Below are 24,476 nucleotides of genomic sequence, written 5' to 3' on the forward strand. Positions count from 1 at the left end.
ATCTCTTTTTCTTTTATTTAGTTTATACATATTAACACGGGACATGCACGGCTGTCAGCTGTGAAAGATGCCAAAGAGCACATATAAAAGAGGCCACCAAGCCCAACCCGTCACCCAGCATCAAAAGGTGCACACGGACGAAAAGATGGCCTCCGAGCCCATCCGTGACCCAGCACCGATAAGTGCGCACGGACTAAAATAATGCAGCGAAAAGATCCCCTATGAGGACACAGTCGTAAACAAATAGCGCAATTGCATCCCTCGGGTTGGCATGTGCTAGACATTAGCACCTGGCTTTTTTTTCTTCTTTCTTTTTTTTCATACATATGCCACTAATAAACTACTAATCCATTTGTTTTCGCTACCCGTTCGACTATCTCCTTTTCTTTTATTTAGTTTATACATATTATGCCACTAATAAACTAATAATTCATTCATTGTCGCTACCCGTTCGGCGACCACAAGGGTCCATCTCGAAGGCTGAGTTGTCGACGAGGGAACAAGCATGGCCAAATGTGGACTCCGAGGAGAAGTGCATGAGGACGGGCCCCATGCAAGCTTGGATGGGCGCTCGGTTGAGGCCCAACTGGAACTGGGCCCCGCTACCAGTCGTGGCACGTGCGAACGTCAAATCCACCCCGCGAATCGCTAACCATATTAGTATCGTATCGGATGTTTAGTTGAAATGTTACCGGTTTATTAGCCCCAATTCAATAGACTACATCGCCAACACGGGACATGCACGACTGTCACCTGCGAAAGATGTCAAAGAGCACATACAAAAGAGGCCACCAAGCCCAACCCGTGACCCAGCATCAAAAGGTGCACACGGACAAAAAGATGGCCTACGAGCCAATCCGTGACCCAGCACCGATAAGTGCGCATGGATCAAAATAATGCAGCGAAAGCACAGTCGTAAACAAATAGCGCAATTGCATCCCTCGGGTTGGCATGTGCTAGACATTAGCACCTGGCTTTTTTTCTTTCTTTTTTTTCATACATATTGTCCCTACCCGTCCCGGCTATCTCTTTTTCTTTTTTTATACATATGTCACTAATAAACTACTAATGCATTCATTGTCGCATATGTCGCCTCCTATGCGGGGCGTCGATGGATAGACTATGATGTCGGCACTCCTCCTCCCCTTCGCATGCCAACATCGTGCACACACTTCCTCCTCGAGCTCCCGCTGCATGCGCCGCTCCCCATCCTCGTACTTGGTGCATCGGTATGTCTAACCGGTCCCGTGAACGACGAACGCACGGGTCCACTAATAAACTACTAATCCATTTGTTGTCGCTACCACATGTTTTTTGTTCGTTGCGTTGACGGATCAGATGGATTTATCTACTTTTCATTTCAATCGACCGTTGGACGAGGCATTTTTCACACGGACCAATGAAATAACAAATACATGCCCATAATTTAAAACAAAATCAACGTAATTAAACATTAAACGCCTAGTCAACCTTGGGTAAAAGTCTAATTAAACTTCATTAAACATAACTAAAAACTAGAAGAAAAGATTGCCGCCCAACGTCTCCCCACCCGCTGTCCTACGTGTCGGTGAGGTCGACGAAGTCTGACGGCAGCCCTGTCCAGGGGAAGGCTTTGCTACCACGTTGCATGTGTCGCCTCCTATGCGGGGCGCCGGTGGATACACTATGATGTCGGCACTCCTCCTTCTCTTCACATGCCATTACCGTGCACGCTCCTCCTCCTCGAGCTCCCGTTGCATGCACCGCTTGCCGTCCTCATACTTGGTGCATCGAGATGTCTAACCAGTCACCGTGGACGACGAGCACGCATGTCCAGTAGTGAACTACTAATCCATTCGTTGTCTCTACCACATGTTTTTTTGTTCGTTTGGGTTAACGAATCAGATGAATTTATCTGCTTTTCGTTCAATTGACCGTTGGACGAGGCATTTTTCGCACGGACCAACAAAATAATAAAACATGTCCATAATTTAAAAAAATCAACATAATTAAACATTAAATGCCCGGTCAACCTCTGATAAAAGTCCAATTAAACTTACTTAAACATAACTAAAAACTAGAAGAAAAGATTGCCGCCCAACGTCTCCCCAGCCGCTGCCCTACGCATTGGTGAGGTCGACGAAGTCTGACGGCAGCCCCGCCCAGAGGAAGGCTTTGCTGCAACGTCGCATGTGCCGCCTCCTATGCACGACGCCAGTGGATAGACTACGCTGTCTGCACTCCTCCTCCTCTTCGCATGCCACCACCGTGCACTCTCCTCCTCCTCGAGCTCCCACTGCATGCGTCACTCGCCGTCCTCGTACTTGGTGCACCGGGATGTCTAACCAGTATCATAAACGGCGACCACAGAGGTCCATATCAAAGCCTAGTAGAGGCAGTGGCGGTGGCGAAGGTCGAGGTGGTGTGCGGGAAGAGTTGTCCTCGGGGTCGCTCTTGCCCTTAGCATTGCCGAAGATACCCATGGCGATCTAGGGTTTTGTTGTTGTCTGCGAGTGAACGAGCATGGCAAAATGTGTACTCGGAGGAGAAGTGGATGAGAACGCCCCCCATGCACGATTGCTTAAAAAAAGGACGAGGACACGGATTTGGATGCTTCCACACGCTGTCGTGCACACCCTAGTTAGGTAGTCGCGTTGACTATGACCGTGGGGGGTGGTGGGGCGTCCGGCAGGTGGGTGCACGATGAACATCGAGCGGACGCATGGTGTGTCTGTCCCGTGTCCGTGTGGACGCAAATATGGGCCGAAAATGCGTCTACATGGATAGCGAGCGAATGCGTTTTGGTTTTGGGTCGACGTGTTGGACCGGTGTTTTCAACCGCTCACACGTAGACGGTCACACGCAAACCATTTGTGAAGGTCATGATTCCACCAGATAGGCTAGCCTCTAAACTGTGTTCTGGTCCTGGGGATAAAGCTCTCGTTGTCATGCTCATCAGGTTCAGAGACATAGATGTTCTTAATCGTTCTGTTGTTGTCCTTGGCGAAACAATAGGTAGGCACCTGCCATTCTGGGTTGTCCTCGACACCGCTTCTCGCACGAAGCTCATCACATGTGCAATCCATCCTTCGGGGTCTCCAAATTGAGGTTCATTTTCGAGACATTCGTAAAAAAAATTATCGCTTTTTTAGATGAACATGAGTGTGAAGCCTCCTCCCCGCGTTACACTATTATTAATGTGACCAGATACCACATCCAAGGTTAAATTCGTTCAAGCTCTGAAAACCGAAGTCCAAAAACGAAAACCCGAGTTTTGCAAGTTGTACGACTAGTTAGTGTATGAAATAATCGGAGATTCTGAAATAGAACAAATTGATGCATGAATTGCCCAATTCCCTCCATCTCCGTCCCCCTCGCGTATCGCCCTCTAGCGGCGACACGGGGGAACCTAGTTGTGTCGCTGCTGGGACCCCTCTCCTGTTATGCTGCCGCTAGTGAAGACGCCGACAAAGCCTCTGCGTCAGTCACAGAGGACGGACATAAGATGAGGTAGAGCGGGCTTTGGTCACTAGCCATGGACAACACCATCATGCCGATGCGCCGCCTTGCGCCCAGCCTGCATCAGACAAATCAAGGTAGGGCGGCCGACAAGCCTTGCCCTATCAAGTCCTCCGCCACTGCTCTGCGTGCCCCATGGAACGTGGCTATGGGGTGTTATTTCCCTCCTACCGTAGTTGTCGCGACATGCGTGTTGTAGCTCGCGGGTGGACGGGGCTTGCTCTGTTTTATGCAATTGTTTTCCTCTTTGGTGGCATTACTGCTCATCATGAGTGGCTCCGGATGGGCACGGTGGTGGGCGCGCGGGATGTGGCTTTTCCTCCATGGCGGAAGCTCACTAGGGCTAGTGTGAGAGTGGGGCTCGCGAGCTCCCCAGTCTGGCTTTTCGTCCCCAACACCTCACTAGGGCGACGACTCCGTGGCTGCGGCTTGGCGGTCAGCACTGGGTGCTATCAGCGAGGTAGGATGCTTTGGTGGTGACCTCTTGGGGACGACGGTGGGGGTTTGGGTGCAGGTGGCATCGAGGCTTATCTCACTCTACATGTGCGGGTGCTCGAGGTGAGCAGTTGTGTCATCGGAGCCCCTTGTTGATAGTAGCGGGGACGCTCGCGACAGCTGATAGGAGGGTCAGTTGCTCTCGTGCGGCCAACATATTTCGTAGTTGATGGTCCATCTTTGCAAGTAAAATCCGAGAATAGAGGTGTGTCTTTGTCAACATCTCCTCTTGCAATAACAACAAGAACAACATCACATCTAGCTTCACACAACCTGGGGTCCTAACAACATGTGCTGAATGGTCACCCCAGTCCAACCCAACTCCAGAAGCACACTACTTACTGATTTATGACCTTCACCGCAAGCGCAACATTGACAACAACAAATAATATAAATGAGGGAGGGGAGGTGCCTCCGTTTGCCAAATTTCTGGCAATAGATTCAAGTTGTGGTCACACCCTTCTTCATCCCAGCAGCTTAATGATTGGACGGACCCACGTTGAAGGCTCGGAGGCAGCTGTCTATACTAGTAAAAGGACCCGTATGTTGCCATGGAAGAAAAATAAATCATAATCACCAACGCCCCAAGACCGCATTTGCTCTATCGTCGAAATACACTATTACTCTAACTTCATGAAATTATGAACATTCTTTTAAACTCATGCACATATTTGAAATCATGAACATTTTTCAATTTTGTAAGCACTTTCACAAGTTTTCGGAATTTCCCTAAGAGCCAGAATATTTTTTGAATTCATGGAGATTTTAAAATATTTGCAAAAAATAAAATAAATTGTGAACATTTTTTTAATATTTTTTTGTATTGATGAACATTTGTTTGCGAATTCGTGGAACAATTTTTTAAATTCACGTTTTTCCTTATTTAACGAACATTTTCTAGGATGCACGATCATTTTTTGAATCTGTTTATTAATAAATTAACTATTTTCTAAAATGAATGATCATCTTTTATTTACATATGCCATTAATAAACTACTAACCCATTTATTGTTGCTACTCGTCCGTCTATCTATTTTTTTATTTACTGTATACATATGCCACTAATAAACTACTAATTCATTCGTTGTCGCTATCCGTCCAACTATCTCTTTTTCTTTTATTTATTTTATACAGATGTCACTGATAAACTACTAATTCATTCACTGTGGCTACCTGTCTAACTATCTTTTTAAAATGCCGTCACGCGTTTTTTGTTTGTTTGGGTTGACGGATCGCGGGTTTATCTGTTTTTCGTTTCGATTGACCGTTGGACGAGGCATTTTTCGCATGGACTAACAAAAAAACAAATACATGCCCATAATTTAAAACAAAGTCAACATAATTAAATAATAAATGCATGGTCAATCTCCAGTAAAAGCCCAATTAAACTTAATTAAATATAAGTAAATACTAGAAGAAAAGATTGCCGCCCAACGTCTCCCCAGCCGCTGCCCTACGCATCGTCGTCCGAGCTAGTGAGGTCGACGAAGTCTGATGGCAGCCCCGCCCAAGGGAAGGCTTTGCTCCCACGTCGCATGTTCCGCCTCCTATGCGGGAGGCCGGTAGATAGACTATGATGTCGGTGCTCCTCCTCCCCTTCACATGCCACCACCGTGCACGCTCCTCCTCCTCGAGCTCCCGCTGCATGCGCCGCTTGCAATTCTCGTATAAATTTTTGGAATTTTCTTGAGAACCAGAACATTTTTGGAATTCATGGATATTTTATAATATTATAAAAAATAAAATAAAATTGTAAACATTTTTTAATTTTTTTTTGTGTTTACGAACATTTTTTCGAAATTGGTGGAACAATTTTTCAAATTCACGTTTTTCCTTATTTAACGAACATTTTCTCAAATGCACGATCATTTTTTTAATCTATTTATTAATGAATAAACTATTTTTTTAGGTCATTAAATTTTTTGAATTTCTATATTTTTTCAATTCATGAATAATTTTTAATTGGCAAAATTTTGTTCAACTTCATTAATATTTTTTAATACTCGAATTTTCAAAAAATCATGAACATTTGTTAATTTTATGAAAATATGTTTCCAAAATTTCAAATATTTTTTAAATAAGGAAACATTTTATTACAAAATTACTAATATTTTCTGAATCAACAAACATTGTATGAGTTATTAAACAGTTCATTCAAAATTTTCATTTTAATTAAATTTTGAGAACTTTTTTTAAGTTCAAAAAAATTTAAGTAGAAAAAGGCGAAATGGAAAAGAAAACAAATGAAAAATGAAATTTAAAAATAGGCCGCCCGGACATGGGCCAAAACAAGTGGGTGTGTTGCGTCTTTTTGTATAGGAGGTCCCTACTGAATGGTCCGGCCTAGATGTGGGATTCCCGTGTGTGAAATATTTTTATCATTTATATATGGTGTAGATGGAATGCCAATAGTAGAGCTGCATCGGTCTCTGGTCTTTCAGATAAACTGGCTAATGTGGCTAGGGAATTACATCAAGGGGGCGCTGTACCTTTGGTTCAGTCTGATCTTAACTCCAACAACTTCGCAAGAGTCTGAGGACTTGCGTACATCACCACTGCGGGTTGGACCAAGTACGGAAGAGAAACAGGTCAAAGCTAGGATGGTCGAGTTGTGCTACCGGGAGGAGATTATATGGCGCCAACGTTCCGAGGTACAATGGCTCTCTGAAGGTGATAGTAACACTAAATATTTCCACAAGAAGGTTAGTGCTAGGAAGACCAAGAATCACATTATGGAGCTTTAGAAACCGGATGGTTTTATGACGTCTAACTTGGATGAAATGGCTGCCATGGCAAAGGCCCCAAGGGCCGATGGCTTTCATGCGCACTTTTTTCAGCGACACCGGGAGTGGTGTGGTGATGTGGTAACTGATATGGTGATGAGTGGTCTTAGTGGTGATGATTCACCAGAGGAGATAAACAAGACTTTCAACGTTCTTATTTTCAAGATTGCTAGTGTAACACCCCGGACACACTCGTCCACGGTCGTTACTCCTAACGGGATCTAGATTCCCCCCCCCCCACATATCAATACTAGTCTTTTCTGCGCACTTTTTCCTCACTTATGCGCACTCGGGATCAACTTCCCGGTCGGTCACCCATCCTAGAACTACTCCAAGCCGAGCACACTTAACCTGGGAGTTTTGTTCGAATAGGTTCCAGAAAAAGAAGGATTTCCTTATTGATATGAGTAGTCTATCACATACACCACCACTGAGAGGAACCGACGTCCTCGTCGGGCCACAGGAGCGTTTCCTCTTGTCACAAATGTGTGTGCATTCAGTATAACACATGTGCCATGCCGTGTGCCACGACGGGTCACCGACGTCATGAACAACATGACCACATGACAAAGCTAAATAGCAAGGCAATGATGACGTTCACCAACACCTTGGCCGCCTGGAAAGTACGGGTGAAAAAAGCCATTCTGAAGAATGAACCATGGTCCAAGATTCATGCTGACAATCCTTCAATAATGGAAGAGGACTTTGAAAAATTCAAAGAGACTTGCGCTACAGAATCAGCCCAGCAAAAATCGGAGAAAATGAAGGGGCTCCAAGCCAAGAATACGCCTGCCCACCGCCTCAGAAGTCGTGGTTACGAGGGGAAGAGGAGCACATGGGCCAAGGAGGACGCCGAACGTGAAAGTCACGGAATTCCAGACCCCTTGGCGGAGTTCACCGACCCGCGGGAGCGTGACAGAATGAGGGCCACACACAAGTGGAACCTCGTCAACAAGATCTTTTCCACAAACCCGAACACTAGGGAGTTCATGAGACTATTGGTAATTATTGTATTACCACCTTAATTATATTAATTACCTTCTAATTAATTCGACAACCAGTTTTGTCACATTTGTAAACCATCCACGTTCCTTCTGCACAAAGAGCAGCACCAAAAGGCAGTCAAAAGCGACGAGTCATCTTAGTCGTCGGCGAGGCCCAAGTGGGACAACCCGTTCAACCGGGCCCTGAACATACTGAAAAATGTTTAGGTGGACAAACCTCCGTCAAGTGGACGTGTGCACGACGTCGGAGATGGCGCCTCGTGGAAGAAATGCTACCACGAGAGGCCGGAGGAAAGAAGGAAGAGACGGGAGCATACTCAACTGACCATCGACGAGAAGGTCGCGTGGGCGATCGATCAGACCAAAGAAGAGTTGACCAAGGTAGTCTACGATAAGGTCAATGCAGATATGGAAGCTTCCTTGGGCCAATTGGTTCCAACAGTTTTTGAGTATGTGAGGAGGAATCCAGAAGCACGGGCACAGGACTTTCCAATACTCAGCTTTGTCGGGAGCAATTCGGCGAACATGGCACCACCAGCACCTCCTCACGCAACCGCAAAGGCTCTCGTACTTGGTCTCACTCCGGTTCATAGCAGCCCGTCCTCCGTCTCTGGCGTGCTCGGCGGGGCTTCGTCTTTAGCTGAGCTCGACGCCATCACGGTAATTACGCGTCATACACTAGTCACGAGCATATCTATATAGTCTTCCATTTCAGTTGCCTTTCGAATGTATGACGTCGTAGTCATGTCTTCGCAGGCCGATGAAACCCCGTGCACCCTACTGTACGATATCAACGGCCAGAAGGTGGACGTGGGAAAGAGAACGATAATCAAGCCGAAGGACCGCATGCTCCACAACAAGCAGATGCCCAATGGCGTCTTCAAAGTTTGCTTGGGCAGTGTCAAAGCGGGCTTCGAGAATTTGGCTCTTCCGGCACCAGGCGGTGATGACGAGACCCCTCAACTGATTGGTGCATGCAAGAACTGGTTCTTGCCTTGGCCGAAGACTCACCTTCGTGTCGAGGCGCCCGGTAGCACACCAACGGCAACTCATCAACAAGGCATGAACACCACCCCACCTACCCAATTACCTGCACCTGGCATGGGGGGAGATAGCGGACGACGCGGTGAGGGAGAGCCTCCATTAGTGCGAGATGACGTTGCCCCCGTCGAAGAAGCAAATGTTGATGATGTCATGGAGGAGGAGGATGATGAGGACCCTAACCAGTATATCAATACCGGGTGTGTCGATGCTCAACAATATGACTCAGCCTATGAGCGTGCAGCTAAGTTGATGATGTCTGTGTTGGAAATATGCCCTAGAGGCAATGATAAATAGTTATTATTATATTTCCTGTTTAAAGATAATCGTTTATTATCCATGCTATAATTTTATTGAATGAAAACATAGATACATGTGTGGATACATAGACAAAACAATGTCCCTAGCAAGCCTCTAGTTGGATAGCCAGTTGATCAATGATAGTCAAGGTTTTCTGACTATGTACAAAGTGTTGTTGCTTGATAATTGGATCACATCATTAGGAGAATCATGTGATGGACTAGACCCAAACTATGAACGTAGCATATTGATCGTGTCATTTTATTGCTATTGTTTTCTGCGTGTCAAGTATTTGTTCCTATGACCATGAGATCATATAACTCACTAGCACTCAAGGAATACCTTGTGTGCATCAAACGTCACAACGTAATTGGCTGACTATAAAGGTGTTCTACAGGTATCTCCGAAGGTGTCCGTTGAGTTAGTATGGATCAAGACTGGGATTTGTCACTCCATGTGACGGAGAGGTATCTCATGCCCACTCGGTAATACAACATCACATACAAGCCTTGCAAGCAATGTGACTAAGTGTAAGTCATTGGATCTTGTATTACGGAATGAGTAAAGAGACTTGCCGGTAACGAGATTGAAATAGGTATGCGGATACCAACGATCGACTCTCGGGCAAGTAACATACCGAAGGACAAAGGGAATGACATACGGGATTATATGAATCCTTGACACTGAGGTTCAACCGATAAGATCTTCGGAGAATATGTAGGATCCAATATGGGCATCCGGGTCCTGCTATTGGATATTGACCAAGGAGTGCCTCGGGGCATGTCTACATAGTTCTCGAACCAGCAGGGTCTGCACACTTAAGGTTCGGCGATGTTTTAGTATAGTTGAGTTATATGTGTGGTTACCGAATGTTGTTCGGAGTCCCGGATGAGATCACAGACGTCACGAGGGTTTCCAGAATGGTCCGTAAACAAAGATTGATATATAGGATGGTTTCATTTGGTTACCGGAAAGTTTCGAGCAATTCCGGCAGTGTACCGGGAGTGATGAATGGGTTCTGGGAGTTCATCGGGAGGGGCCCACCCACCCGAGAGTGAGCCCAAGGCCATAGGGTGGCGCCACAAGTCCCTAGTGGGCTGGTGGGGTCAGCCCAAGGGGCCCATGGCGCCACATAAGAAAATACCAAAGAAAAGAAAAAGGAAAAAAGGAAAAGGGGAGGTGGGAAGGAAGGAGTGGACTCCTTCCCCCAAACCGAATTGGGGTGGGAGTCCACCTCCCCCTTGGCCGGCGCACCCTTGAGGGCTTGGCCCTGAAGGCAAGCCTCCTCCCCCTCCTTCCTATATATAGTGGTCTTTTAGGGCTTGCCACGTGCAACTCAACCCTAAACCACATAGTTCCACCTCTAGATCGGATTTCTGAGGAGCTCGAGCGGAGCCCTGCAGGAGTAGATCATCACCACCACCGGAGCGTCGTCACGCTGCCGGAGAACTCATCTACTTCTCCGCCTTGCTTGCTGGATCAAGAAGGCCAATATCATCGTCGAGCTGTACGTGTGTTGAACACAGAGGTGCCGTCCGTTCGGCACTAGATTGGAATAGATCGTGGGACGGATCGCGGGACGGTTCGTGGGGCGGATCGAGGGACGTGAGGACGTTCCACTACATCAACTGCGTTTCTTAACGCTTCCTGCTGTGCGACCTACAAGGGTACGTAGATCCAAATCTCCTCCCGTAGATGGACATCACCATGATAGGTCTTCGTGTGCGTAGGAATTTTTTTGTTTCCCATGCAACGTTCTCCAACAGTCTGATTTGCAAAAAGTCTCTCTTCATGCGATCCTTGAGGAGACGCCTCCAGATGCCGCCTCTACCCAGCAAGAACAACGCAGGGGCCGTCCACTGATAATTAGCCCGGCGACGCTGGGGGATGTGGTTAGGGGAGGTATGGCGGGCTCACTACAGCCACCCGCCAAGAAGCAAAGGAGGAGACCGAAAAAGAAAGGTTGTAAAGGCGCCAGAGCCGCTTCAAGCAGCCAGCCGCAACCCCAGGAGGTAGACATGATACCTGCCGAAGGTGCGGAGCGTTTCCATGTCGCCATCCACCCGATCCTACCTTAGAAAGTGGTAGAGAGCATAATGAACAATGATCTAAGAAGACTTCATGATGATGTGTTGTCCACAGAAAAGAAACTTCTCAGCTCGAAAAAACCAGGATACCAACTTTACCCGATTCAGGTTCCGGGTGCGAGTGGATACGTCGACACATGGCCCGCAGACAAGTTCATCCTATGATTTGACTACATCTACGACATGTTCCACTTGACCAAACTGGATTTTCAATTCATCCTCCTGTATGCGCTCCATCTCAACTACATCATCAGGCGAGAGAACATAGAATATATCTGCACCGCGGACCCGTACTATATGCACGAGAGCTTGTTGGCACAGTTCCAAGAGCACCAGAACTCTGCGAGCAAGTACATCAGTGACTTCATGCTCGCTAATAAGGTGTCACGCCCAAGATGCGACTCTATCCTCAATTTGGCACGAAGACCTCGTCAGGCAAAGAAGCACATCTCGCCGTGTCGCAAGAATGGATATCATTACAAGTACATGTACTGAAAAGATGAGATATATATAGAATTGGCTTACACTCTCCACAAGCTACATCAGAGTCACATCAGTACATTACATAATCATCAAGAGTAAGAGCAGGGTCCGACTACAGACGAAAAAAAACGAGAAAAGAAGAACGACGTCCATCCTTGCTACCCCAGGCTGCTGGCCTCGAACCCATCCTAGATCGATGAAGAAGAAGAAGAAGAAGCAACTCCAAATGAACAATCAACGCGCTCGCGTGAAGTAACCTTTACCTGTACCTGCAACTGGTGTTGTAGTAATCTGTGAGCCACAGGGGACTCAACAATCTCATTTCCAAAGGTATCAAGACTAGCAAAGCTTAATGGGTAAGATCAGGTTAAGTGGTGAGGTTGCAACAGCGGCTAAGCACATATTTGGTGGCTAAACTTACGAGTACAAGAAATAAGAGGGGGAAGATCTACCCATAGCGGACGTGAACTACTGATGATCAAATGAATGATCTTGAACACCTACATACGTCAGACATAACCCCACCGTGTCCTCGATCGGAGTAAGAACTCACGAAAGAGACAGTCACGGTTACGCACACAGTTGGCATATTTTAATTAAGTTGACTTCAAGTTATCTAGAACCAGTGTTAAACAAAGTATCCACGTTGCCACATAACCGCGGGCACGGCTTTCCGAAAAGATTTAACCCTGCAGGGGTGCTCCAACTAGTCCATCACAAATTACCACAAGCCGCATAGAAATCCTCAATCACGAAGCTCGCGATCTCGTCGGATTCCCTAGTGGAAAACCTCAACTCTGAGATTAAGCATCACCGGAATCCCGATGCACAAGATATCTCGTCAAAGGTAAAACTAATCCAGCAAGGCCGCCCGACGTGTCGACGATCCCGATAGGAGCCGTGTATCTCGTTCTCAGGACACGACGGATAAGCTACGCGTACGAGTGCCAAACCTCGAGTTTCCTTGAGGTGGCCCCGCACAGTGCTCTGTTTTGGACCAGCACCATCAGCACTGGCCCTCGCTGTATTATGTAGAATTACTCCTCGGGTTCATGACGCCCTATGCATTTCAATGTTAACAAAGTTATTATGTTGGGAAAATGTAGAACCAATGTTGGGTCTTGCCAGACCAGCTTTAATCTAAAACGAATTATAAAGGGGGTCCCCATAACAACCCCGATCGTGTTAGGAGCGATCATTTATGGAACATAACACCGGTAGCCGAAACTAAGGGGGCAAAGGTGGAACAAAACACCAGGCTAGAAAGGCCGAGCCTTCCACCTTTTACCAAGTATATAGGTGCATTAAATTAAATAGCATTAATATGGCGATATAACAAGGAACCCATGCTTTCACATGGAAGCAATGCACCTGCAACTAGCAACGCTAACAACATGGTTAAGCAAGCGGTAACATAGCCAATCAGTGGTTTGCTAGGTCGAACAGGTTGAAGGTTTTCATGGCATTGTTAAGAGGCTGATATTTAACATGTGCTAGGCAACGAGACATAATCGATAGAAGCGATAAAACTAGCATGGCAATGATAGTAATGGTATTTGGGGAAATGGTCATCTTGCCTGAGATCCCGCTTGGAAGAAGAACAACTTCGTGAAGCCGGCGAACCAATGTAGTCGAACGGGTCCTCACATTCCGGCACGCTTGCGGAACTCTATCGGAACGGAGCAAACCGGAAACAAACATCAACACAAGTATTCACCATGGCAAATGCAAGACATGATGCATACCCTAATATGATGCATGATCAGTTCAATAATGCAGGCATGGCATGGCAATTCACCTCACACAAACTCTACACATTAAGTGAAGCTCGATATGCAATGGGTTGCATATCGACGAAACACCACGCTTAATTATTTAATTCACTCCCGATTATATAACACGCAATATTAAATGTTGTTAACATGGCAAGGGGTGAAGCGATGATCCTACGTGTCATCCTAGTCGGTTTAACTCGCGGAGCAAAGAGCGGAGCTACAGCACGAGAGACATGCAACACAAGATCACATGCCATGAATGCGTCATGCATGCGAGTTCGAACATCACGGGCAAGAAGAGAAAGAAACAGGTGTCGCCACGGCGAGCGAGAGGGAACCATGGCGGCAAACGGAAACGATGCCACGGCAACGTTCCTATCCCGATAACTCGTCGAGATATCGTGCCAACAAATAGGGATCGTGTGCGGGAACGTTACATAAAGAATGAGGTGATCCCGCTACCGGGTTCCCATGTGTCGGGGGCACGACGAAAAGGAGACAACGTGCAACGGGCATACATACGGCGCAAACATACAATACAACTCATACATCATAATCGTTCGTTACACGACACGTCTCAACGTTATACCTTTGATGCGTGCGAATCAGAGCGGTTCGGTTCGGAGCGGACGTCGTGGTCGTAGAGGAAGTCGTGGAAGTAGTCGTACACGTCTCGTCGAGGGTAGTCGTTCGCTTAGCATCGTGGTTCTCGGGTCTTCGGCGTCGGTAGTCGATCACGTCTCTGTCGATGTTCGGGGTTCGTCGTTGTGCACGGTGATCTTGTCGGTTCCACGGCGGAGGGGAACGGCGCACGCGGCGACGCAAGCGGCAACACAACAAAAATGCAACGGCGCCGGCAAACAACGGCAAGCAGCACAACAACCAAGCCTAGCAGGGCATCTACATCTAACTGGCATTAACAGCAAAGCCAGCTAGCAGCAAGGCAAGCTAGCAACTACAGACAAGCGGTGTAGCAGAGCAAAACGGCAGTCTAGCACAGCAACTAGCAAGCATCAGCCAGGATAGCTACAGCTAGCAGCAACATACATCAGCACAAGAGCAGATAGCAAGCACGGCCAGCAACTGCTAGCAAACATCAACCGGCAGCAGGTATAGCAAGCATGCCGAGCAACTACTGCAGCAGCCAGCACTAAGCACGGCAAGGCACAGGGGCCTCCAGCAGCTAGCATAGCAACACGGGATGGCACGCAACAACATGGCAGCAACAGCACGCACAACAACAGCGGCTAGCAGCAAAACGCACAACAATCTACAGCAACTAGGCCACGGCGGCAGCAAGCAGCACGCAGGCAACAGCTACGGGACAGCACCAGCAACACAAATGGCAGCAGCAGCAACCTACAGGAACACGCCACCACATCACAGCGCGGAGCAACGACATAAAGCAGCGGCACAATAGGTAGGCCTCGTTAGCAAACCGGCAAGCACCAACATCTATAGCAGCAACAGCAGAACGCATCAGCCGACAGCAACTCAGGCAGCAGCAACCTACATAACGGCGCAGGCAGCAGCAACCAGGGCAGCACGCAGGACGCAGTCAGACGGGCTTGGAGGGGCGGCTTGGCAAGGATCGGCACTCCACGGGGATGCGGGGAATGGCGAGGCGTCGAGCAGCTCGGGCAGGCCCAAGGTCACGGCGAACAGCGGCGAGCCATGGCTGGGCAAGGGCGGCGCGTGTTGGAGAACGTCGCATGGGAAACAAAAAATTTCCTACGCGCATGAAGACCTATCATGGTGATGTCCATCTACGAGAGGGGATTTCCGATCTACGTACCCTTGTAGATCGCACAGCAGAAGCATTAAGAAACGCGGTTGATGTAGTGGAACGTCCTCACGTCCCTCGATCCGCCCCGCGAACCGTCCCACGAACCGTCTCGCGATCCGTCCCAAGATCCGCTCCGATCTAGTGCCGAACGGACGGCACCTCCGCGTTCAGCACACGTACAGCTCGACGATGATCTCGGCCTTCTTGATCCAGCAAGAGAGACGGAGAGGTAGATGAGTTCTCCGGCAGCGTGACGGCGCTCCAGAGGTTGGTGGTGATCTAATATCAGCAGGGCTCCACCCGAGCTCCGTAGAAACGCGATCTAGAGGTAAAACCGTGGAGGTATGTGGTCGGGCTGCCGTGGCAAAAGTTGTCCCAAATCAGCCCTAAAACCTCCGTATATATAGGGGGAAGAGGGGGAGCCTTGCCTTGGGGTCCAAGGACCCCCAAGGGGTTTGGCCGAGCCAAGGGGGGGAGTCCTCCCCTTCCAAACCGAATCCAACTAGGTTTGGAAGGAGAAGTCCTTCCCCCTTTTCCCACCTCCTCTTTTTTTTCTCTTTGATTTCTTCCTATGGCGCATAGGACCTTCTTGGGCTGTCCCACCAGCCCACTAAGGGCTGGTGCACCACCCCCAAGGCCTATGGGCTTCCCCGGGGTGGGTTGCCCCCCCCCCAGTGAACACCCGGAACTCATTCGTCATTCCCGGTACATTCCCGGTAACTCTGAAAACCTTCCGGTAATCAAATGAGGTCATCCTATATATCAATCTTTGTTTCCGGACCATTCCGGAAACCCTCGTGACGTCCGTGATCTCATCCGGGACTCCGAACAACATTCCGTAACCAACCATATAACTCAAATACGCATAAAACAACGTCGAACCTTAAGTGTGCAGACCGTGCGGGTTCGAGAACTATGCAGACATGACCCGAGTGACTCCTCGGTCAATATCCAATAGCGGGACCTAGATGCCCATATTGGATCCCATATATTCTACGAAGATCTTATCGTTTGAACCTCAGTGCCAAGGATTCATATAATCCCGTATGTCATTCCCTTTGTCCTTCGGTATGTTACTTGCCCGAGATTCGATCGTCAGTATCCGCATACCTATTTCAATCTCGTTTACCGGCAAGTCTCTTTACTCGTTCCGTAATACAAGATCCCGCAACTTACACTAAGTCACATTGCTTGCAAGGCTTGTGTGTGATGTTGTATTACCGAGTGGGCCCCGAGATACCTCTCCGTCACACGGAGTGACAAATCCCAGTCTCGATCCATACTAACTCAACGAACACCTTCGGAGATACCTGTAGAGGATCTTTATAGTCACCCAGTTACGTTGCGACGTTTGATACACACAAAGCATTCCTCCGGTGTCAGTGAGTTATATGATCTCATGGTCATAGGAACAAATACTTGACACACAGAAAACAGTAGCAACAAAATGACACGATCAACATGCTACGTCTATTAGTTTTGGTCTAGTCCATCACATGATTCTCCTAATGATGTGATCCCGTTATCAAGTGACAACACTTGCCTATGGTTAGGAAACCTTGACCATCTTTGATCAACAAGCTAGTCAAGTAGAGGCTTACTAGGGACAATGTTTTGTCTATGTATCCACACATGCACTGTGTTTCCAATCAATACAATTATAGCATGGATAATAAACGATTATCATGAACAAAGAAATATAATAATAACTAATTTATTATTGCCTCTAGGGCATATTTCCAACAGCGCGCTGGGCTGGCGAGCTCGAGGCCGAGGGGAGACGCGCAGGTACCGGCGAGGTCGAGGGAGGCGGTGACCTGGCGCGGGCACAGCGGGGCGGTACGGCTCGGGAGGAGGAGGCCGGCGAGGTGGGCGCGAGGAGGATGAGGCCGGCGGCGGGGGACGGCCATCTCCGGTGAGAGGTCGAGGGCGGCCAGGAACGGGGCTGAGGGCGACGGGGATGGTGGAGGCAGCGCGCGGCTCGGATGGGAGGCCGGCGAGGCGCGCCGCTGAGGGGCCCTGGCCGCCGACGAGCTAGGGGCGGCGCCCGCGGGGAGGAGCAGAGAGGGGGTCGAGGGCTATGGCGTGGAGGAGGGAGCGCTAGGGCGAAGGGGATCGAGGGGATGGGAGCGACGACCCTCGGGGAGGAGACGAGGAACGCTGGGGCTAGGGGCAGGGGCTTGGTTGGCCTTGGGCCGGCTGGGCCTCTGCCTCTTTGGGTTTTTTTTAACTTTTAAACCAGAATTTTTATAACTAAAGAAAAGGCCTTTAACAAAGAAAAGGAATAAAAAAATAAAAAAATAAATATTAAAATAAGGAAAATGTCTTTGCTCCTTTAAAAATAAACCCCAACTCTAAAATAGATTGGGCATTTTTTTTAAATGAATAAAAACTAAAACCTTTTAAAGAATTAAAAATTAAAACCCTTTTCAAAAGAATTAAAAAAAAGCAAACCCCTTTTATAAATAAAAGGGTCACTAGTTTTAAAACAAATAACAAAGGAAAAAAATAAAGCAAAACCTAGGGGTTGCCCCCATATTTAATAAAAGGTTTTTTTAAAGAAGACACACCCTTTTTAAATAGGGGTTTAAAACGGGAAACTTTAGCAAAACCACAAAATGAAATAAGAGGAGAGAGAGGGGGAACTACTATCGCTCTACGACTCGGTGATCACTCGAAGCACCACACTCAAAACACCACACGAGACAACCGATGCAAGAAGCCATGCATGATGCGACGATGCAAACTAAATGATGATGCAACCAACAAAATAAAATAGCCACACGATGGAAACGGAATAAAGGGGGAATCTTCTCGGGCGTCGGTCTCGGGCTGTCACAACTCTCCTACACTACAAGAGGATCTCGCCCCGAGATCCAAGAATGAAAGGGGGGAGAGGATGACAAAAGAAGAGGTAGAACTTAGTCGCTTCTTTGACAAATGAGTGAAACCAACGATCCTTGAAGGTTGCAAAGAGATGAGGAATGATATGAGAAACCAGCAAGAATTCAGGGAAAATTTCGACAGCACTTCGGTAGGAAAATGGGACAAAAAATTCGATAAGAAGAGAGAATTACACCATATGCACCACAAACAACTAAGTAGAGCAAGGGAACACCATGATCTTGATAGAACAACATAATAGACCCAAAAGAGCAACAACACAATGCCTCCGGAACAATAGAATAGGAACTAGCTCAAGCAGAAGAAGAGAATGAAGAAAAGAGTGACAACTATCATCACAATAGGATTGAAGAGCCTCCGGACAGAGAATTGACGTAGTGGTTGGAAAACCACCAACGAAAAACAAGATAGTAGTGGGCTTATGAAAATCATCTCAACAAATATGAGGTGACAACCAACCACTAAAAGAAACAAGGATACTTGAAAGCAAAGATATCAAAACTTCTTACACCAAGAGGATACATTGAGAACTAGGATTAATGACAAGCACCATGATAGCAACAATCCATAGGAAAAGCTTTAGGTGAAATCCAAACCAAGATAGCTCAATGAAGAAATCATGGGTTGAAAATATCTCATGATCAAAGAATCGATGGATTTAATTATCTCATTCTTGAAAGGAAAACTCTTCGAGGCTCCTACACTAACAAGAATTTTATAATACCACCTCAAAGAATAAAGGAGAACAAACGCACTGAAATGAAAGGGAAAAAGGCTTGAGGTTCTCCGACAAGAATCTTGAAGAACACTTTGAGAATGAATTGAAATCTTGATGAACCACCAAGAAGGACCTCCGTATACGAATGAATGATGCAAAGATATCAATGTAGAAAGAATAAGATTACGACCTTGCCAAGATTTAGATGAAGCCCCACAAAGAGATACTTAAAAGAACTTGGAACTCCGGAAAATAAGGATAAGCACACGAGAAAAAGAATTGAAACCATGAGCCACTCCGGAAGAAGAATTTAGATTAGTATGAACAAGAATAAGAATTGTGTTATGCTCATCCTTCATCAAATTAAATTGACGACAAGCAACGTATCTAGCATACAACTTATTCCTCTTGAAAGAATCTTGAAGAGACAGAGATATAAGCACCACGTGAGGCATAATTGAAGGAAGCACCGGTAAGAATTCACTGTTGAATGGAAAACCAAGAATCAATGGAGAAACATGAGAACGAAGAGATCATGAGCCACCTGAGAGAAAAACTAGAACAAGGCACCGGAATAACCGAGAGACGAATGAAGAGACCACAATGGAGAAGAAGTGAGGATGAAAGCTGAAAGCTGAGAACGAAGATTCTTCTGAAATGATGGCCTTCGGAGGATCGAGAATGAAAACAACTCAGAAAAGCACCGGATAGCAAGAAAAGGGATTACTCATGATTGGAACAATTAAGATGATGGCACCGAGCTGAAATGAAATCTCCAAGAGAATGAACCAAGATTGAGAGAACCACTCTTTCGAATTTGCAAGCTGAGAATGAAGACGAGAAATAACACCAAGAATAGCTGAGACACTCCGGAATAAAGAAGAATGAAAGGTTGAGCCAATATGAGAATTAAATTCCAATAGATCTTGAAGAAGGGACATGACTGATGATATCATACTTACGTCATAGTTGAAAAGAATTAATGATCTCTGGGAAAAGATTAAAAGAGCCAGGTAAGATCCTGGGAAAGAACCTTTGGGTTATGGGCCTACTCAAAGAAATCACCGTTAGAAAAGATTGCTTAGAAGAGAGATATTGCACCGGTATGAATAGAACTAGATGAGGTTGAGAACCTCGAAATAATTGAAAATGGAACTACTGAGATACTTCAGCACTCCGAATGAAAAAGAGAGGAATGAATAACAAGATAGGCTGATAAAAATTTCCAACATAGGAAATAATTACAAGGATGAAAAGGACATGATGACACGGACAACTTAATTAAATTCACCGGTAAGGATGACAAGAATGAACAAATATGACACGAATCTCCTGAGAATCTTCACAACGAATCACCGGTTACGAAAGGAAGAAGAGATAGCAGAAGCATCACTGAAATGAAATGCAGTTGGATGAAATCCAATCACTGAAGAAAAAGGGTGGGAGGGCAGGGAAAAACAAAGACAACTTAGGACAGATGAGATGAACTCCAGAAAGAATTGAGAGAATGATCTGCAAAAACTGGAGAAGATTGAATTCAGTTGCAGAGAAGCACACCGGTTGAATGGAATTGATACGATGACTCCGATTGAAAGGAATTGATAAGACAATTGATAGAGCAAAAGAATTAATACTCTCATAAAATATGAGAACACCTCTTAGAAAAGATCTGAAATCACTACTTGACATCGAAGGAACACGAATTACCACATTCAACAACACAAAGGGTGCGGCTTGCAATTAGCCAGAACAAACTCATGAGAAAGATTTCGTCCGATATTTTCATGGACAGGAATCCACTAGATGTCGAGCCCCAACCTAACATCATGTATTTGTTGGAAGATTGTCCTATAAGCAACTACTTGAATTCCCACCTATGAATTCCCGAAATATCTGGTCATGCAATCTGGTACACGGATAGAAGGAGTAATATTCACACAACTCCTATACTAACCCGTCACCTGTATCACATCCGTCAACACACAACCAGAATCTCGGACCTTCATCTACAACAGACCCTCGTGATCACAACGATATAAAGTATGGCAGTACTCCCGAACAATCTGCACCAGTACTGGGGACATCGGGGTTATCTCGCCACTACTAGTATTGAAGCAATTACGAACATCCTTCGTTCTGAGATACTAAGAAATCTGAATGATAACGATGTGCTCAAGAATCCCCTGGAGCTCAACTCCACTAAAACTCAAAGCAGATAGGAGGCACCAAGACAGAACTCCGTCACATCGGCATCATATAGATTCCAAGAACATCCGCGTGATCCTAAATTTTTTTTGAGTGGGAAGAGGAGTAGAATTAAATTATTACGTCAAGATTCCTCACCAGATCATAGAAGAGGAGAAAAAAGAATCCTACTCTCCGATATATAACTAGACTCAAAGCAGTTTTTCACTAGACTCGACTCGGCCAAGTTCGATCAATCAAGGGGGCTCCTAGGTCGATACTGCTCTGATACCAACTTGTCACGCCCAAGATGCGACCCTATCCTCAATTTGGCACGAAGACCTCGTCAGGGATAGAAGCACATCTCGTCGTGTCGCAAGAATGGATATCGTTACAAGTACATGTACTGAAAAGATGAGATATATATATATATATAGAATTGGCTTACACTCTCCACAAGCTACATCAGAGTCACATCAGTACATTACATAATGATCAAAGTAAGAGCAGGGTCCGACTACGGACGAAAACAAACGAGAAAAGAAGAACGACGTCCATCCTTGCTACCCCAGGCTGCCGGCCTGGAACCCATCCTAGATCGATGATGAAGAAGAAGAAGAAGCAACTCCAAATTAACAATCAACGCGCTCGCGTCAAGTAACCTTTACCTGTACCTGCAACTGATGTTGTAGTAATCTGTGAGCCACAGGGGACTCAGCAATCTCATTTCCAAAGGTATCAAGACTAGCAAAGCTTAATGGGTGAGATCATGTTAAGTGGTGAGGTTGCAGCAGCGGCTAAGCACATATTTGGTGGCTAAACTTACGAGTACAAGAAATAAGAGGGGGAAGATCTACGCATAGCGGACGTGAACTACTGATGATCAAATGAATGATCCTGAACACCTACCTACGTCAGACATAACCCCACCATGTCCTCGATCGGAGTAAGAACTCACGAAAGAGACAGTCACGGTTACGCACACAGTTGGCATAGTTTAATTAAGTTAACTTCAAGTCATCTAGAACCAGTGTTAAACAAAGTATCCACGTTGCCACATAACCGCGGACACGGCTTTCCGAAAAGATTTAACCCTGTAGGGGTGCTCCAACTAGTCCATCACAAATTACCACAAGCCGCATAGAAATCCTCAATCAAGAAGCTCGCGATCTCGTCGGATTCCCTAGTGGAAAACCTCAACTCTGAGATTACCCAAAGCATCACCGGAATCCCGATGCACAAGATATCTCGTCAAAGGTAAAACTAATCCAGCAAGGCCGCCCGGCGTGTCGACGATCCCGATAGGAGCCGCGTATCTCGTTCTGAGGACACGACGGATAAGCTACGTGTACGAGTGCCAAACCTCGAGTTTCCTCGCGGTGGCCCCGCACAGTGCTCTGTTTTGGACCAGCACCATCAGCACTGGCCCTCCCTGTATTATGTAGAATTACTCCTCGGGTTCATGACGCCCTATGCATTTCAATCTTAACAAAGTTATTATGTTGGGCAAATGTAGAACCAATGTAGGGCCTTGCCACACCAGCTTTAATCTAAAACGAATTATAAAGGGGTCCCCATAACAACCCCGATCGTGTTAGGAGCGCTCATTTATGGAACATAACACCGGTAGCCGAAACTAAGGGGGGAAAGGTGGAACAAAACACCAGGCTAGAAAGGCCGAGCCTTCCACCTTTTACCAAGTATATAGGTGCATTAAATTAAATAGCATTAATATGGCGATATAACAAGGAACCCATGCTTTCATATGGAAGCAATGCACCTGCAACTAGCAACGCTAACAACATGGTTAAGCAAGCGGTAACATAGCCAATCAGTGGTTTGCTAGGTCGAACAGGTTGAAGGATTTCATGGCATTGTTAAGAGGCTGATATTTAACATGTGCTAGGCAACGAGACATAATCGGTAGAAGCGATAAAACTAGCATGACAATGATAGTAATGGTATCTGGGGAAATGGTCATCTTGCCTGAGATCCCGCTTGGAAGAAGAACAACTCCGTGAAGTCGGCGAACCAATGTAGTCGAACGGGTCCTCATATTCTGACACGCTTGCGGAACTCTATCGGAACGGAGCAAACCGGAAACAAACATCAACACAAATATTCACCACGGCAAATGCAAGACATGATGCATACCCTAATATGATGCATGATCAGTTCAATGATGCAGGCATGGCATGGCAATTCACCTCACACAAACTCTACACATTAAGTGAAGCTCGATATGCAACGGGTTGCATATCGACGAAACTCCACGTTTAATTATTTAATTCACTCCCGATTATTTAACACGCAATATTAAATGTTGTTAACATGGCAATGGGTGAAGCGATGATCCTACGTGTCATCCTGGTCGGTTTAACTCGCGGAACAAAGAGCGGAGCTACAACACGAGAGACATGCAGCACAAGATCATATGCAATGAATGCGTCATGCATGCGAGTTCGAACATCACGGGCAAGAAGAGAAAGAAACAGGTGTCGCCACGGCGAGCGAGAGGGAACCATGGCGGCAAACGGAAACGATGCCACGGCAACATTCCTATCCCGATAACTCGTCGAGATATCGTGCCAACGAATAGGGATCGTGTGCGGGAACGTTACATAAAGAATGGGGTGATCCCGCTACTGGGTTCCCATGTGTCGGGGGCACGACGAAAAGGAGACAACGTGCAACGGGCATACATACGGCGCAAACATACAATACAACTCATACATCATAATCGTTCGTTACACGACACGTCTCAACGTTATACCTTTGACGCGTGCGAATCGGAGCGGTTCGGTTCGGAGCGGACGTCGGGTCGTAGAGGAAGTCGTGGAAGTAGTCGTACACGTCTCGTCGACGGTAGTCGTTCGCTCAGCGTCGTGGTTCTCGGGTCTTCGGCGTCGGTAGTCGATCACATCTCTGTCGATGTTCGAGGTTCGTCGTTGTGCACGGTGATCTTGTCGGTTCCACGGCGGAGGGGAACGGCGCACGCGGTGATGCAAGCGGCAACACAACAAAAATGCAACGGCGCCGGCAAACAACGGCAAGCAGCACATCAACCAAGCCTAGCAGGGCATCTACATCTAACTGGCATTAACAGCAAAGCCAGCTAGTAGCAAGGCAAGCTAGCAAAGCAAGCTAGAAACTACAGGCAAGCGGTGCAGGAGAGCAAAAAGGCAGTCTAGCACAGCAACTAGCAAGCATCGGCCAGGATAGCTACAGCTAGTAGCAACATACATCAACACAAGAGCAGATAGCAAGCACGGCCAGCAACTGCTAGCAAACATCAACCGGCAGCAGGTATAGCAAGCATGCCCAACAACTACTGCAGCAGCCATCACTAAGCACGGCAAGTCACAGGGGACTCCAGCAGCTAGCATAGCAACACGGGATGGCACGCAACAGCATGGCA

This window comes from Hordeum vulgare, chromosome 5H, assembly GCF_904849725.1.
Source record: "Hordeum vulgare subsp. vulgare chromosome 5H, MorexV3_pseudomolecules_assembly, whole genome shotgun sequence".
NCBI classification, from domain to species: domain Eukaryota; kingdom Viridiplantae; phylum Streptophyta; class Magnoliopsida; order Poales; family Poaceae; genus Hordeum; species Hordeum vulgare.